The 16878-nt window shown below is 39.7% G+C and overlaps 1 long non-coding RNA gene across 1 annotated transcript; it reads left to right on the top strand.

Annotated features, from left to right (window-relative positions):
• The first annotated feature begins 3023 nt into the window (after window positions 1–3023).
• On the top strand, window positions 3024–6176 carry LOC121541270. The gene is made up of 3 exons (XR_005995736.1): window positions 3024–3120; window positions 5438–5580; window positions 5997–6176. It is a non-coding gene; the product is annotated as an uncharacterized LOC121541270 (long non-coding RNA).
• The last annotated feature ends 10702 nt before the right edge of the window (window positions 6177–16878 follow it).

The raw sequence follows: 16878 nt of genomic DNA, 5'->3' as shown, positions 1-16878 counted from the left end.
TCTCTGTATCACTTAGTCTTACTGCTTGTCTTTGTGATTAATTATGTTTTAAATTTATAGTCTAAAAGTATTTAACTTTGTTCAACATATAATTTTAACTTATAGTCTACTGAAAAATTGGCTTCTTTCCTGTCTATCCCCATGTCTGCTTGGTCTCCTTTTCATATTATATAGGAACCCCCTCTTTCTCCAAACAGCCACCCTCCCTGGACCTTGAGCCACTATGGTTTCTTCTTGTGACTATGTGTATGTGGCTATGTGTATCGGGTCAGGCTATGTGTATCGGGTCATAGCGCATAAACAAGTGATAACGTTAGTTCCGTTGCTACTCCTATCTCCACCCAGCTGCACCATTGGAAGATAGTAAAAGACAGGATGAACTGAAAAACTGTGGTCATTCTGAGGCTCTTTGTCCTGACCGTGTGATCAGGTTACTCAGAAGCAACGAGAAACAATATAGGTCTATACAGGTCTATCTGTTCCTGAAGTGTATCTCCATCCCATGTCCTTGACTACACACCCAGACCAGCTGCAGGGAGCTAGAGGGAACCATCCTTTCTCGGAACCACAGCATTTGCACTAAAGAAATGTCTCTACTATTGTTAAATTGGTTCTTAATCCATAGGCATATAGGGCATATACGCATTTCATTCTACAACATGCATAATTCATATAAGTGGTTTGTTATGTTGTCTAAGCAGTTAACAAAAAATTCCAATAGAGGCTAAATTTATCTCACCGGAGAAAGCATCCGAGCAAACGAAACAGCACCGCTCTGTCTCAGTATGTGTAGAGTATCGATCTGATGCTGTCTGGCCAGAAAGAGTATGACATTGTTGCCGCCCATAGCATTGAATGCAAGGGAAGTCAGCGAGCATTTGGCCTCCCTTGATTAAAAAATAAATAATAATAAAAGCCAATCAGCGTTGAGCTAAACTGAGTGAGCTCAGCTATGAATGGTCCTGGCACACCAAAAAAAAAGTGTAGAGGGAAGCCAGTTTGGAATTGGCTTCAGACCAATCACATCACAAGCCAAACGTAATTATTGACAGAAAAAAACTTGAATTGTTACATCTCATTGTGTTGTTGTCCTCTGGTGGCTAGCTAGCTAGCTAAAATGGTCCCTTTACTAAATTAGCCATGAATGGAGATAGGGATTTGGACTTGTGGTTTTACTTAATTCTCCGTACTGGCCAATGATTATAACAGCGATTCTGATCCAACCATAAATTCATACATTGTGCCCCTGGCCTGAGAGGATGGAAGTTCAACATGTAGCTATATGTAGTAAGCTAATGTTGACTAGCTGGCCTGGTGTATCATTGCCCCTGAAAGGAAGTTAGGCTAGCGAGCAAGTATTTTCGCCAGGTAGCCTAGGACAACAGAAACTAAAAGCGTGTACTGTATGACAGAATCATAGACTGTTTAGGCAACATGAAAGAGGAGGATGGCATTGGCATTTCTCTACAAGTGTGACGAATACTGAGGATACGAAGAGGCAGGACGCAGACGCAGGAATTAACAAGGTCAAGGTTTACTTAACCATGACAAAGAGAAATAACAAAGATAGAGAAAATGACATGAAGCTAAACAATCACACACAACATCATCCAGAACAGTCCAGGGCTATATAGTGGTTGTGATGAGATGAAGGTGCGCTGGAGGGGATTAAGGTGCATTGGGTTTCCATTCCGGTGTTGCCGAGGTGGTGCGCTCAGACCGGTGGCTCAGTAGACCGGCGAATCAGAGCGCCGGAGGGGAGCAACGGGAGGAGACGTGACAACAAGTAGGGGTTTTTTCTACTTGCACGCACGTACACACACACACACAGACACAGACAGAAATCAATACCATGGACAGCCACATCATATTTAGCTTACGTTGATTGGACTAAATCGTTTTTGGTATATTTTAGTTGTCACTGTATTAGACTAAGCATAGGTGATTAGATTATGTTGAAATGTTGAAGTTGAAATGGTGCTGGAATAGTGGAGGCAGCGCCTGTTTTCTTTGCGACTTGCGGTAACTCTCTGTGGTTTTAAATCAATAGTTGTTTAGTAGTCCGAAAATGTTGGAAACATTACCTTGCTTGACCATGCTGTAGGTCTTGTAACTGTTTGTTATATGCAATATGTTTTGTGGACTTCACCGGACAGACGTTGCTCTCCGGTTTTCTAATGAAACAAATATGTGGTTGAATTTATTCTACCACTGTCTTCTTATTGTCTCGGCCTTAGGCCTATATATATATATCACCGTGTCAAGGCATATGAACTAACAGGTTATAGAGAAAACAACGCAATTATCACAACACATAGGTTGTAATATGGCTTTTTTTCTGGATTGGCTTCCACAGTGATATTACCACTACTGCTGCTCACCCCGGGGCAGGCCCTAATCCCCGAGACTCGGACAGGAAAAAGGCTGCGTAAGAGAGGCCTGTCGGCGAGTACATAAACCGCCTCTACCCTCCTTTTTATTGGCAAACGTACAATCACTGGGGAACAAATTGGACGAGCTCCGTTCAAGACTATCCTATCAAGTCGTGGCTTAACAAGGACATGGATAATATTTACTGGGTGTAGAAAACATTAGGAGCACCTTCTTAATGTTGCACCCCCGTTTATCCTCAGAACAGCCTACATTTGTCAGGAGATGGATTCTACAAGGTGTCGAATGTGTTCCACAGGGATGCTGGCCCAAGTTGACTCCAATGCTTCCTACAGTTTTGTCAAGTTGGCTGGATGTCCTTTGGGTGGTGGACCATTCTTGATACACACAGGAAACTGTTGAGCGTGAAAAACCAAGCAGCGTTGCAGTTTTTGACACACACAAACCCGGTGGGGCTGGCACCTACTAACATACCCCGTTCAAAGTACTACCATACCCCGTTCCGCCCTAATTATTCATTTACAAAGTATACAGGACAGGACTCTTATTCTGAAGGATTGGAAAAATCTGTGACCCGAAGGACTTAGTTATTCTTGCATGCATCACAGCGGTAAGTGATTGATAGATAGAGCGGTAACAGCATCTCTAACGTTTGTTTGCGGATGGCGATAATATTATAGAAGAAGAGCCACAATAACAACACAGCTCGTTTGCCTTCACAGCAAAGAAGTAAGTTCACTTTATTATATCACTCAATACGTTTCAAGTGTAAACTACCTGTGTAACAAACAATACGTCAACTAACAATAACGAAACAGAAAGCAAGTGCTTGTTTGAGTTAGCAGCGGAACTCACGTGAAAGTTTGCCTGTAGGGTACTAGGGGGTAACTAGCCCCCTGTGGTAACTGGCCCCCATCCTGTAATTCACATTAAGACCACAAGATGTCACCAAATTATTTCCCCAACACTTTCCCTGCCTGCCACTGCTCTTGCTCAACAAAAAATGGCCTCTGTGTCATCACAACTTTTGGAGATATTTCAACAACAAAAAAATGGTGGTAAATTTGGAAAAGGTTGTAGATATCTTCCAATTTAGTTAGATCTATAATTGTTTAAAGAAAATACAAGTAGGAAAGCCTTAAGATAAATAATACACTTGTTTAGAGAGAAAAATGTAGATCATTCTTTAGTAAAGTAGTAAAATGTTCGATAAGTGTGTTGGGGGCAACTCGCCGTATCTTATAGTGCAGCTATAAGCAAGTGGGCCGTATCTGCTGGCTAAGTTTCCCTTAGTTCCCTGGATTTGTGGATGAACCGTATGACCTCAGAGAATAACAATAGTAGTAGGGTTACAAAATCCCCTGGTTTTCTAGAAATCCTGGTTGGAGGATTCCCGGATTTCCACCTTATTCCCTGTCAATGAATTAAGGTACTGGCACTGACCTGTATATACAACCACTCCAGTATCCCTGAACATTAAATAAGGTACTGGCACTGACCTGTATATACAACCACTCCAGTACCCCTGAACATTAAATAAGGTACTGACACTGACCTGTATATACAACCACTCCAGTATCCCTGAACATTAAATAAGGTACTGGCACTGACCTGTATATACAACCACTCCAGTACCCCTGAACATTAAATAAGGTACTGGCACTGACCTGTATATACTTGCAGTCTTGTTATTTAACTCTCATCGTAATTCTTGTGTGGTTTTTATTCTTACTTTTATTTTGTATTCTATTTTCTATTTTCTATGTATTATTATTATTATTATTATTATTATTATATATCATTTACATTTACATTTAAGTCATTTAGCAGACGTTCTTATCCAGATCACTGTACCCAAGAAGACTTGAGGCTGTAATTGCTGCCAATGGTGCTTCAAGAAAGTACTAAGTAAAGAGTCTGAATACTTATGTAAATTTATTTTTGATTTTAATTTTTTATAAATTAGCAAACATTTCTAGAGAATTAAGCCCCAGAGCCTGAGCAAGGTATTTGTGGTTTTGAAGGACTGAAGGAGTGGGAATGTATGTGTATTAAAAACAATTGTTTAGTCTTTTGGGATTAATGTTAATTTCCCGTAAGGAATTAATTTTTATTTTGTAATGTTTTTTTACCCCCGTCCCGTTGGTGGCGACAGTACACATTTTGAGTGTAGTTCGCCATAAAACCGAAAGAGAAAGTTGTTTGCGGAAGTAAGACATCTTGCTCGAGAGACTTGGGTGTGGGCAAATATTTTTAGATGGTTAGGTTTGAAATCAATGGGACAAAATACGTGTCTCCTGAATCATTTAAGTTATTTTGCTTTTAAAAAGTTTGACAGCATTTCAGGAGTGAAAAACAGTGCTTTCAAAGTGTGGCTGAGGAGAACAAACCGTATTTTTAAAAAGTGAAAGTACTGCGTCTAACCTCACAGGATATTACAGAGGAGTGATCGTGACTGGATGAGAAAATGGGTGGTGCAGAATCTATCCCCGTATCTCCACCTCCACCTCCACGCTGTATTCTGTGCAATGGTGACTTCAAGCAGCCTGTCAAACTGACCTGTGGCCACTGCTTCTGCAAAGCCTGCTAAAGGAATACTGGAGACAAAAGGGAAATCGGGAATGTCCAGTCTGCAAGAGAAAATCTTCCATGGAGAATCCTCGAGCCATGTAGCAGGAAGTCAAATGGGACCCTATATTCCCTATATAGCGCACTAAATTTGACCATGACCATATTACGTCTACTACCTGGTTAAAACAGAGATCCCACTCCCTCCCAAGCAAATAACTGCTTTGATTCTGACTTCCAGATCTCACATTTCTGATTTTTATTTCAATTTGCCATTTCATTATTAATTAATTTACATTTTAAGCACTTTGAGATTGCTATGGCATTCTACTGTAGTTCGATGTAATTGCTGCATTGTTTAAAATCTTGGTCATGTTTTATGGCCTTCATGTCATGTTTAAAATCTGTAAAAATGTAAAGTCCATACCTGCGCATCTGACTTTCCCCACAGTTCATTTTTTTAATGTCTTTATCATAGCCTCCTGGTTTTCACCAATCAGCGTGCCAGAATGGACATTTGGACTCTGACCCCTCCAACCCAAGGTCAGAGTGTTTTAGTCGTCAGAAGAAGAAGACTCAAGTTGATTGTGTTTACTAGGAAGATTGAGCATCTAAGAAAGTGTGAGTTGTGGGGCCTACCATTGGGGTTTTAGTGCTGCTAAACGATGCTTAGTTACTTATAGTACTTGATGCTACTTTCCTACAAGTGTAACTGTATTGTAATAGTACTTTTTATCTTGCAGGTTTGTGCATGTTGTTGATATTGTCGTAAGTGCCTGCATTGCCTTAACTACATGAGTATTTGCATAGTACATGCTATTGATTAGAGATGGTTATTTGTATAGCCACTACTGTTGTGCCATGGTGAGTTCTAGAACCTGCTAGAAGTCTTGGAGATGGTCCTCTGAGCTCTGGCATGCACAGTATGATGTACAACTGGGTGGCACCAGACACAGATCAGATAAGATCTCCACCAGTCCTGAGAGAGGATCATACATCTAGCCTGTTGAGTCATTCCTTTTTTCTGTCTCTCTCAGACATCACGTGCTGCCGCCTAGAGAGAGATGTTAATATACATCAGTGGAGGCTGCTGAGGGGAGGACGGCTCATAATAATGGCTGGTTGGCACCAGACACAGATCAGGCTTCGGGACAAGTCTCTGAATGTCCTTGAGTGGCCCTGCCAGAGCCCGGACTTGAACCCGATCGAACATCTCTGGAGAGACCTGAAAATAGCTGTGCAGCGACGCTCCGCATTCAACCTGACAGAGCTTGACAGGATCTGCAGAGAAGACTGGGATAAACTCCCCAAATACAGGTGTGCCAAGCTTGTAGCGTCATACCCAAGAAGACTCGAGGCTGTAATCGCTGCCAAAGGTGCTTCAAGAAAGTACTGAGTAAAGGGTCTGAAAACTTATGTAAATGTAATATTTCAGTTTCTTATTATTTATAAATTGGAAAAAAAATCTAAACTTGTTTTTGCTTTGTCATTATGGGGTGTTGTGTGTAGATTGATGAGGGGAAAAACAATTTCATCAATTTTAGAATAAGGCTGTAACGTAACAAAATGCTGGCAAAAGTCAAGGGGTCTGAATACTTTCCGAATGCACTGTACATCAGTGGAGGCTGCTGAGGGGAGGACGGCTCATAATAATGGCATCAAAGCATGTGTTTGGATTTGATACCATTCCGCTCCTGTCACAAGCCAGTCCTCCCCAATTAAGGTGCCACCAGCCTCCTGTGATAGACATATGTAAAACTCTGGATATGAACACATCTGCTGGGTACTTGCCGGACCGCCTGTAGTGGGTCAGACCAAAGCAGAGTCGGCTTAAGTCCGTAGCGGGTGAGGACTCAGAAGCCAACCGCTCAGACGGTTGCTGCATCTGTCTGTGAAGTGTGCTATGGCATTCTAGTGTAATTCGATGTAATTGCTGCATTGTTTGAAACAGGGATGGGCAACTTTGATGGGGGTGGAGGACACAATGTACCCATCTTGCAGACCCGTGAGCAAATGTGGCCCCACATGACTAATTTCCTGCAATTCTACACATTTTGCCACAGGGTGGAGAGACATTTTTGCAGTTTAATATTAGATCTGAGTGACTGACTAACAAAGTCAATGGGGACCCTGGGGCCGTTAATTTCGTCCATGTTAACAAGTTTAGATGGCTGGCCGCTAAAATAACTTAGCAAACCCCCCAAAAAATGCTGACATGGGCTAATTAACTGACTATCATTGACTGACATAACAAGAGAGAAAATGCTGATGCACAACCACATTTCAAAATTTCACTTTGTGTATTCTACTATTCTAACACGCAACAGTAACTTGAGACCCCTTCTGAGTTCCAAAAAACATTTAGTTGAAATTGAGGGGCCTGCGGGCCGCCAGTTTCCCATTCCCATTTATAAATACATTTGATTGATTGATTGGTCATGTTTTATTAATTTTATTTAATTTATTTAATTTATAAAATAATGTTTAATGGCCTTTGTCATGTTTTACATCAGTTTACATTTTATACATTAAAATTATTCTACTTATCTCTGACATCTGTGGTCATGGTGTCTGACATTAAAATGTAGCAGAGTTTTATTCTCAATGGGCCGCTTTCCCAGACAAAGATTAAGCCTAGTCCTGGACTTAAAAGCTATTTCAATAGAGAATCTCTTGAGAATGCTTTCTTGTCCTGGACTAGGCTTAATCTGTGACTGTATCTGGGAAACTGGCCCTAGAGTGGTAGAACGATAACAGTGGTTAACAGTCCAGGAGCGCATGCAGTTCACACAGACAGACAGCACGGGGAGACATTGTCCTGCTGTACTAGGACTGAACCCCACAGGCTTTTTAAAGGGATAGGTAATCCAAACTCTATATTTGGGTCAAATTACCCTAACCTTGATATGTGTCTGAAAGCCCATGGTGCCAGAATCCACAATAATCCATTATTTACTTCTGGCTACCGTTAGCATAATATAAGTTAGCATAATATAACATTGGACACTTGTAACCTCCCCTTTTTACTGTTTTGCATTCAAGCAAATGATATTCACATACGAGGTCGGACTATAGCGTGTGATTTTTGACAACCAAGTTACTATTAAAGAACACATATTGCAGATGTTTGCAACCTGATCTTTTTTATTGTTTTGAATTCCAGGAAGTAAATCTTCTTCACGTACAGGTGGGGCTATAATGTAAATAACATAGATTAGTGATTACTGACAACCAAGTTAGCTTTAATCAAAACTGATGGTTGTCTTCTCAACATGACATGAACTACGGAGGGCCTGAGCATTAGTTTTGGGAACCTTCCCAAAATTACCTGATTTTCCAGAAATCCTGGTTGGAGGATTCACGGATTTCCTGCATATTCCCTCGTAATTCCAGAGTTTTCCAACCAGGATATCTGGAAAGCCGGGAGTTTTTGGGAAAGGAGGATCCACAGTGAACACATAACATAATCCTTACAGGTCACAGGTGGCCGGTGGCACCTTAATTGGGGAGGATGCTGTTGGGTACCTGGTAATGGCTGGAACGGAATAAATGGAATAGTATCAAAAACATCAAACACGTGGTTGATACCATTCCATTGACTCCATTCCAGCCATTATTATAAGCCGTCCTCCCCTCAGCAGCCCCCTGTGTTACAGGTGCTTTAATCAGTGCAAAACACCAGGTACCCAACAGCAGGGGTGTATTCATTAGTGCACACCGTAGCAAAACGTTTTGCAATAGAAAACATTTTGGAACAAAAACGAGGGTTTCTTATTGGTCAAGTTCAGGTTTGTCCCTCCTTGTTTTGGCTGTTTGCTTCCGTTTTGGTTCCTAGTGAATACACCTCTGTCTTATGAATGAACGCAGAACATGTGGATTGTTGACTAAATGAATTCAGTGTAGAGAAGTAACACAGATCAACAATAGCCTGTAGCAACAATGAAATATGACATAGAGGGCTATGCAGATTCACAGCATGCAGAACACCATCATAGAGGAATAATCATGGAGCAGTTTTAAGAATAACAAATTACCAGAACAAAGAGTAGAGGATGAGAGGATGAGCCTGGTAAACAGAGGCCCTGCCTGCAGCGTGTCCTTCGGGAGGCAGTAGTTACGCACTCCCAACATCTGCAAGATTTGGTTCTGGGTTTTGAGATCAGGAAGGCAGGAGTTGTCAGTGGTGTAAAGTACTTAAGGAAAAAAAAAAACTTTAAAGTACTACTTAAGTAGTTTTTGGGAGTATCTGTACTTTACTATTTATATTTTGGACAACTTTTCCTTTTACTTCACTACATTACTAAAGAAAAAAGAATGTACTTTTTACTCCATACATTTTCCCTGACACACAAAAGTACTCGTTGCATTTTGAATGCTTAGCAGGACAAGAACATGGTCCAATTCACACACTTATCAAGAGAACATTGTAGTGTATTAAGATTATGACTTTGCTAATGTTTTCAAGTGGAACCTGAGAGGATGTTTATTTCGTTTCAGAGGGAGCCGTTTTAGGGTGACGACCCATAGAAGACAGGGAGTGTGTGTTGTAGACAGGGGATTGGACAGTAGAGGGAGCCACCCATATTTTGGGGAATATTATAAGTACTGGGTTTGAAGAAAGAACATTAGAGCAGACATATTCTTTTGGGACACTGCTCTCCGGATGCTCTAGACATCTGTAAACTTATGCTGAAATCTTGTGATATGAATAAAACTTATGATCAAAGCTCAGTATAATTGACTCCTTTGTTACAGCATAATTAGCAACATAGACTCGACACTACAAATTTGGCGGCGAGTGATGAGGCGGGTCTGCGTCTCTTCAGTGTTATATTCATGAGCAACGACGTGACTCTCGCTCAAGACGCCGGCTTAAGGTGAGATTTCTCACGGTCTTGTGTGTGTTTCCTTCGTCTGCTTCTGGGTGTGTGCGCTCAGGAGATGTACCGTAAAGGACCGGTGTGTGCTTGTGTTGCTTTTATTGCTGTGGACTAGGGGTCTGGCCTAACCATTCTAAATTTCTTTGCACTGGTAAACAGCGCAAAAGGGGGGAGTATCTATAGAGTGTCTATAGAGATATTTTGCTTGAATAAGAGTTCAAGAACAATCGATTGAGAGGAATAAGGAAGGCCTAGGCATATGTATGTAACTTAGAACCGCTGTGGATCAACGGTAAGCCCTTTGATGAAGGCGACCTCTAAGGTGTGCCAGAAATCCTAATAACGCGTTAGGTGTGATTAGGTGAGTCCTGGGGACTGGAGGCCGTGGTATATTGAGAATGCATGTTACCGCTCAGCTGGCGATTGACGAATTGTTTGTTTGATGTAACCACTCGTTTCAATTCCACGGGGATCTCGTGGTAGCACAAATTTAGCAAACAAATAAATTTTACGGCACGGCGGAGGGAGAAATGCTAACGTGGCCTGCTAATTATGCTTCATGCTACATGCTAATGCTAATGCTAAATGCTAATTCATGCTACATGCCAATTTTTGATGCGGGTTATGTTTAATATTTTTTCCTTGGTGGTCCATAGGAATGGGACGAGCCACCAAAAGGTGTGTTTAGTTAGCGTGGGCTTGGTGCCTGATGTTTTGTGAGCTCTGTTAAGTGTTATTGTTTGTCTATAAGGGGTAAAGGAGAGGAGCTATAGCGGGAATGCTAACGTTCTGTTGTCTGGAGTGAAGAGAGCTACTTCCACTGTGAAATCATAATGATGAATGTACTGCGCATGCGTGTGATTTTACGACACTAGAGTGACGTAGGGGTAAATAGGTCACTCCTCTGCTACACTGTGCAAGGGGGGAGGCGTAGACGAACGAAGGAACAAAAGACATAGAGATTTAGAGTCTAATGGTGTATTCTGGTTGTTACATCGGCTGTTGTTTGAAGATGAAACTGTTTTCTTGAGACCTATTGAATTGATAAATGAGAGAGAGATGTTGACGGATTAAAAATAAAATGACGGATTAAAATAAATAAAATAAAATGTTATTGAGCTATCTATAAATATTCCTTAGTTAAGGTTGCTTATTTCTTAGTGCGAATGTGACTGGAGGAATATTGAATGGTTGAAATAGCTCAGTGACTGCATAAACTGCTAAATTCTTGTCTGTTTCTTTGTTCTTTTGTCATATGAGAGACGATAAGAGGAACGAGAGGAGAGAGAGAAAGAGAGGAAGTGCTGACGTGTACATCATGTGACAGGGTGTGACGCGACAGAGGCTGCTGCGACAGGATCAAGTCAAAAGAGAATCAGGCTAGTGCTGTTCTGTTTACAAAGCCTTCCCCTACAGGATATTTGATGTTATGACAATTTGGCAGGGACTTGGCAACAGACTGATCAATTGAAATTAAAAATTGCATTTTGGAGTTTCTGTGCATGAGTGGGTTTGATTAGAGTTGTGTTGGGAATCGAGTACCGACATTATTCTGTAAAATTAAGATAATTGAGTGCTTATTAAGCAATGGGGTTTATGAGTACTGTAGTGTTGCTGGATTATAGGTATTTTCTTTTTGGATTGCTCTGAAGTTGTCTACTTTCCTGTACTTTTCCTGATTGAAGGTGGTAAGATAGCCACTAATTGATAAAATAGGAAATAGAAATAAAAAATTATTTTTGATTATTCGTAAATTTATTGATTAATTGTTTAATAAAAAAATAACAAATAAAAATTGGTTAATTATTTTTGAATATTCATATTTTTTATTGATTAATTTTTATTTAGAAAAAAAACAAAACAAAAAAAACATTTTTTTAGTTTATATTAATATTTAGAGGGAGGACACTAAGCTATATATTCTAAAAATAATAAAATAATTCACAATAAAGGAATATAAAAGAGTTGTTACAATGGGGAAAAAGGATATCAGGACTATGAAGGTAATTACACCTGTTGATATAGTACAAAATAGTAATCCTTTAGTTAATTGTATTGCAAGGTTATCTGGCAAATGGAACAAACGTTGGCCTGACATTGAACAACCATGGCCAGTGGAAGGGACTCTTAACCCTGATGTAATCAACATAATGAAAGTGCTTCTGTCAATTCATAAAGCAGCTCAAAAGAAAGGGAAAAAAGGGAACAACGTAAAGAAAAGAGAAAGAGAGCTGGGTGTTCTTAAGTTGTTTGAGAATGAAGGACAAAAACTGATAAAAGATGCCAGCGATAAAATAAACAAAGGTATAGAGAAAATGGTGAAACAAGGAAAGGCGACAGAAAAACTAATGGCAGAAGTCAGTACACCTTTCTCACATACGGATTCAGCAAAAAGACCCCCACCTTATGAGGAAGAAGTAGAGCTTAAGGACGTCTATCCTCAGCTTCCGGTGATCATTCAGGAGGGTGATTACTGCATCAGAGATGAAGATGAACGAATAATAGAGAGAGGACAAGCAGAAACGACCATAAAAATGACTCCAAACTCCAGAAGTAAGAAAAAACCGAGATGTCTGGAAACTAAGGGTAGAATGAGGTTCAGGAGAATGGAACTTGATGATGATGAAGATGATGATGATGATGATCAGAGTGATTCAGAAGAAATCATGGGTGGATATGACCCTGTGATCAGACGGAGGTTGGCAAGAGAGGAAAGAAGGGGTGATGGATGTTTGAAGAAGAAGAGTACAAGAGATTCGAGTTCTGATAAAAGCAAAGATGAAGACAGCGATAAAGAGTGGGAGAGTAAAGGTGCTTCATATTCAAGAGGATTTTATCCAGCAATGACTAGCACAGAAGAAATAGAAAAAAATATAGACCGATGCGTATCATGCCTGGATAAAGCGAATAGTTTAGAAGAAGTAAAAGAACTGGAGGAACAACTCAAGAAGCTGAAGATACAGAAGAAGAAGCTGCTGAGAAAAGAATCCCAAGAATTTGAGAAAAAATATACATTGAGGCCAAGGAAAGAGGGCACTTATGCCGGTGATCATTCGAGGTCAAAACTTAGAATATAAGCCTTTGCAAAGTACCGATATGTCAGATATACTTGAGAAGCTGCCTACTCTTCAAGATGGAGCCTATCCTTGGATTTCAACATTGGAAGAAATTACAGTGGGAACACAGTCTGCTATAGGAGACATTAAGAGACTTTTGGCTAATCTCCTGGGGATTCCAGGTATGGAAGACATTTTTCAGAGAGCGGGACTGAATAGATATGTGGGGACTGCAGTGAACGACCCTGAATTGTTGGCTGCAAGTAGGAATCGTCTGTGGAGAGCATTGAAAGATACATTTCCAACAAATGTGCATCCTGATAATATTCTGATTGATCCACTAGGACAACAAGAAAATCCGAGAGCCTATGTGTCAAGAGTTCATCAAGTGTGGAGAAATATTACTGGAAATGATCCAGATGTGAGTCAAATTGAGCAGTCAATTTTGAGAGCTAAATTGCAGATGAGACTGCCCTCACCAGTAAGGAGTAAACTGGCAGAGGTGGTTGGACTTGGAAGCATGACAAAAGGTGTCTATACAGATCATATAGCCCATCAAGTGGATTTGTACAGAAAAAAGGAACACAACCAGAAAGAACAGGACCAAGAAACTCTCAGAAAACTCTCAGGTGAACCCTTAAAGGAGCAAGGATTCTAGAGTGCCTAGAAGATCCGAAGGGGGGTGTCAGCTGATAGCACCAATTAGAGAGAAAAAAATATCCAACAATTGAAGTGAAAATAAAAAGGACTAGGAGAGGTGATAGTGGAAAAGCTTTTATCTGTGTTCAGCCTAATGAGGTTAAACATCTCACTATGTAAAATTAACTAATTAGGATAGGGATTTGAGGGAGTAAAACAGTTGATTACTCTTAAGGAACCAATTGAGCTCTGCTATAAAAATCAAAGAGAAATTAAAATACACATACTGGTATCAGAACATACACCTATTGCATTGTTGGGAAGAGATGCATTGTGTAAATTGAACTGTACAATAAGATGTACACTAGACGGCTGTCTGGTAGAAGATTTTAAAAGAGTAGAGTTTTTGGGAATTATATTTGCTTGAAAAGATAATATCATAGGAAGGAGGACAATCTATTAGACTGCCTATTAGACAATCTGTCTGAAAAATAAAGTTAAAAGGGGTGACTGTTATTCTTGGTTGCATTCCTACACCAAGAGATTTCAAACTAGGCTAAAAGATGTTCAATCGTTTGCCAAGTCTGTGTGTAAAGAAGTCAGAAGCAGGTGGGGACTTCCCGATCACATATTCTAAAAATTGGTGGTAAAGGGATTTTGTGAATAAATCAGTGGAAGGTTTTTTTTTTAAAGTTAGGAGAAAAGTTTTTTTTTTTTAAGTTAGGAGAACTAGGGTTGAAGGAACTCTAGGACAGTTAGCTAAGTTTCAATGTTAGTAGTAGGAGAGGGTGATTGCGGTATCTATATTTACAATTCCCAGCAGGAAGATCAAGGTGATTATAAGTGTATTTTTATAATCAACAGTTTGAAAGTGAGGGATTAGAGTTAGGACTGAGAGTGAATGTAGTGACACTAGTGGTGACGGATGGAAATACAAGTCAAGAGTTCAAAGCTGTAGGGAAAATAGATGAATCAACAACAAGGACATTAACACTTCAGCCTATTATAACAACAGTGAGAAGTAATTTAACTCTTTCAACATTGATAGTTATTAAAGCCATAAATATATCACATTTGATTACAAGGGAGCAGATAGCTCCAGCACCAATTTTAGAGGAATTTCATAGTCTGGGAAGCCTATCATTGGAGGATAAGTCTAAGAGAGAAGTGGGGATTTTTTTTTCATGGTATGGTGTAAAATTTGGGAAGATAACATAGATAATATTAACTATAATTTGCAGGGTTTTGCAAATGAAACGATAAGAGGGTTTAACCTTCTGTCGAATACTCAAAGAAGTCACAGACTGACGCTGTTGAAACATGATATGGCTCTTGACTATATTCTAGCAAAACAAGGTGGCTTATGTTTGGCTATGCATTTGACGGGGGATGATTGTTATATTTTGATTCCAGATAGTTCAGATAATATCACTAGTGTTATAGATGCATTGAAGAATATAAGGGATGCATTTGGTAGATCTGAAGGAGCTGGATGGTCAGCGAAGTCTTGGTTGCAAGATTAGTTAGGCCCAGTGGGAGCAGTGATGGTTCAGATTTTAGTAGCAGCTGTGATAGCACTGTGTGTGATGTTTTGCTTTTGTAATTTGTTACTGACCTTTGCGAAAGCTATGATATTGAGATGGGTTGGAGTTGTGATGCCTGGAGACAACACTCAGATACCGTTGTTGACTGTTCCTGATCTGGATGAAGATGGACAAGTGGGACTGGATGGAGTATTGATGGATAAATATCCTTTTGGATTATTTGATTATTTTTCAAATGTTTTTCAATATTAGTGTGATTTTAGTATTTTGTTATGAATCAAAGGGGGGAAATAGGATAATGTGATTAATATATCATTTATATATCATTTGTTATATTCTTAGTTGATATTGATGTTTTAATTTGAAAGTGTTGTTTTGCAAAAGATACTGTTTGGTCTTTTCTTTTCTTCCAGAAGCATTTGGGGGAATATGTAGAGATTGAAATACTCAAACAAGGACAATATGAAAGGACAATATGGAAGGAGAATATGAAGGGACTGGAGGAGATGGAACAAGGAAGGTGTGGAAATGTTCCAATTCCATCATCAAAGATGCATTGGAAGTCGACACTGCTGAGGAGATGAAGTGTAGTGGACTACATTCCAGTGTCTGCAATGAAATATAGACATATTTGCATGTGTAATACATAATTTGTGTCATATTCTTTCTGTATTAATTTTTGTAGAATGATATTTGATGTTATTGGATACATGTGGGGATCTTAGATGTTTTTGTTTATTTCGTGAATGCTTAGGGACATGGAGTCTAGGCAGGGATAGAGATAATCCACCGTAGGGTCCGATGGGTCGACCAGCCTGAGAGTGGACATTTTGGATAGTATTTTGTTTGCTGGGGCTTTCATGTGTATTTAATGGCATCATAGTTTCAAATGCATTGATAAAGATTTATGAATTGATCTGGAATACCTAGGTGGTTGCCTGGGGCAGAGGGGCCGTGAGAGAATTTTACTGTCTTGATTGATGGATGGATATTTGGAAAGAAGGCTGCCAGACAGGTTTTTCGCTCTCACACTTCATAAAGATTTGTTCATATTTCATAGTAATGTATTCACACTTCATAAAGATTTGTTCATATTTCATAGAAAGGTATTTACACTCCAGAGAAAAGTGGTTTTGGGTTCAATGTTAAAGATACTCAATAAGAGAAATTGTTACTTGTCATAATCCTATTCTTTTTGTTTTCGAGACTTTTAGTTAGTCTCGAAGGGGGGAAATATGTAGTGTATTAAGATTATGACTTTGCTAATGTTTTCAAGTGGAACCTGAGAGGATGTTTATTTAGTTTCAGAGGGAGCCGTTTTAGGGTGACGCCCCATAGAAGACAGGGAGTGTGTGTTGTAGACAGGGGATTGGACAGTAGAGGGAGCCACCCATATTTTGGGGAATATTATAAGTACTGGGTTTGAAGAAAGAACATTAGAGCAGACATATTCTTTTGGGACACTGCTCTCCGGATGCTCTAGACATCTGTAAACTTATGCTGAAATCTTGTGATATGAATAAAACTTATGATCAAAGCTCAGTATAAGCGGACTCCTTTGTTACAGCATAATTAGCAACATAGACTCGACACTACAACATCCCTGGTCAATCTCTACTGCCTCTGATCTGGTGGACTCACTAAACACAAATTATTTGTTTGTAAGTTATGTCTGAGTGTTGGAGTGTGCCCCTGGCTATCCGTACATTTTAAAAACATGAAAATGGTGCTGTCTGGTTTGCTTAATATAAGGAATTTGAAATGATTTATACTTTTACTTTTAATACTTAAGTATATTTA

Source organism: Coregonus clupeaformis, chromosome 27 (genome assembly GCF_020615455.1).
Source record: "Coregonus clupeaformis isolate EN_2021a chromosome 27, ASM2061545v1, whole genome shotgun sequence".
Lineage (NCBI taxonomy): Eukaryota > Metazoa > Chordata > Actinopteri > Salmoniformes > Salmonidae > Coregonus > Coregonus clupeaformis.
The sequence above is the reverse complement of the archived record's forward strand: the minus strand, read 5'-3'. Positions and strand labels throughout refer to the sequence as shown.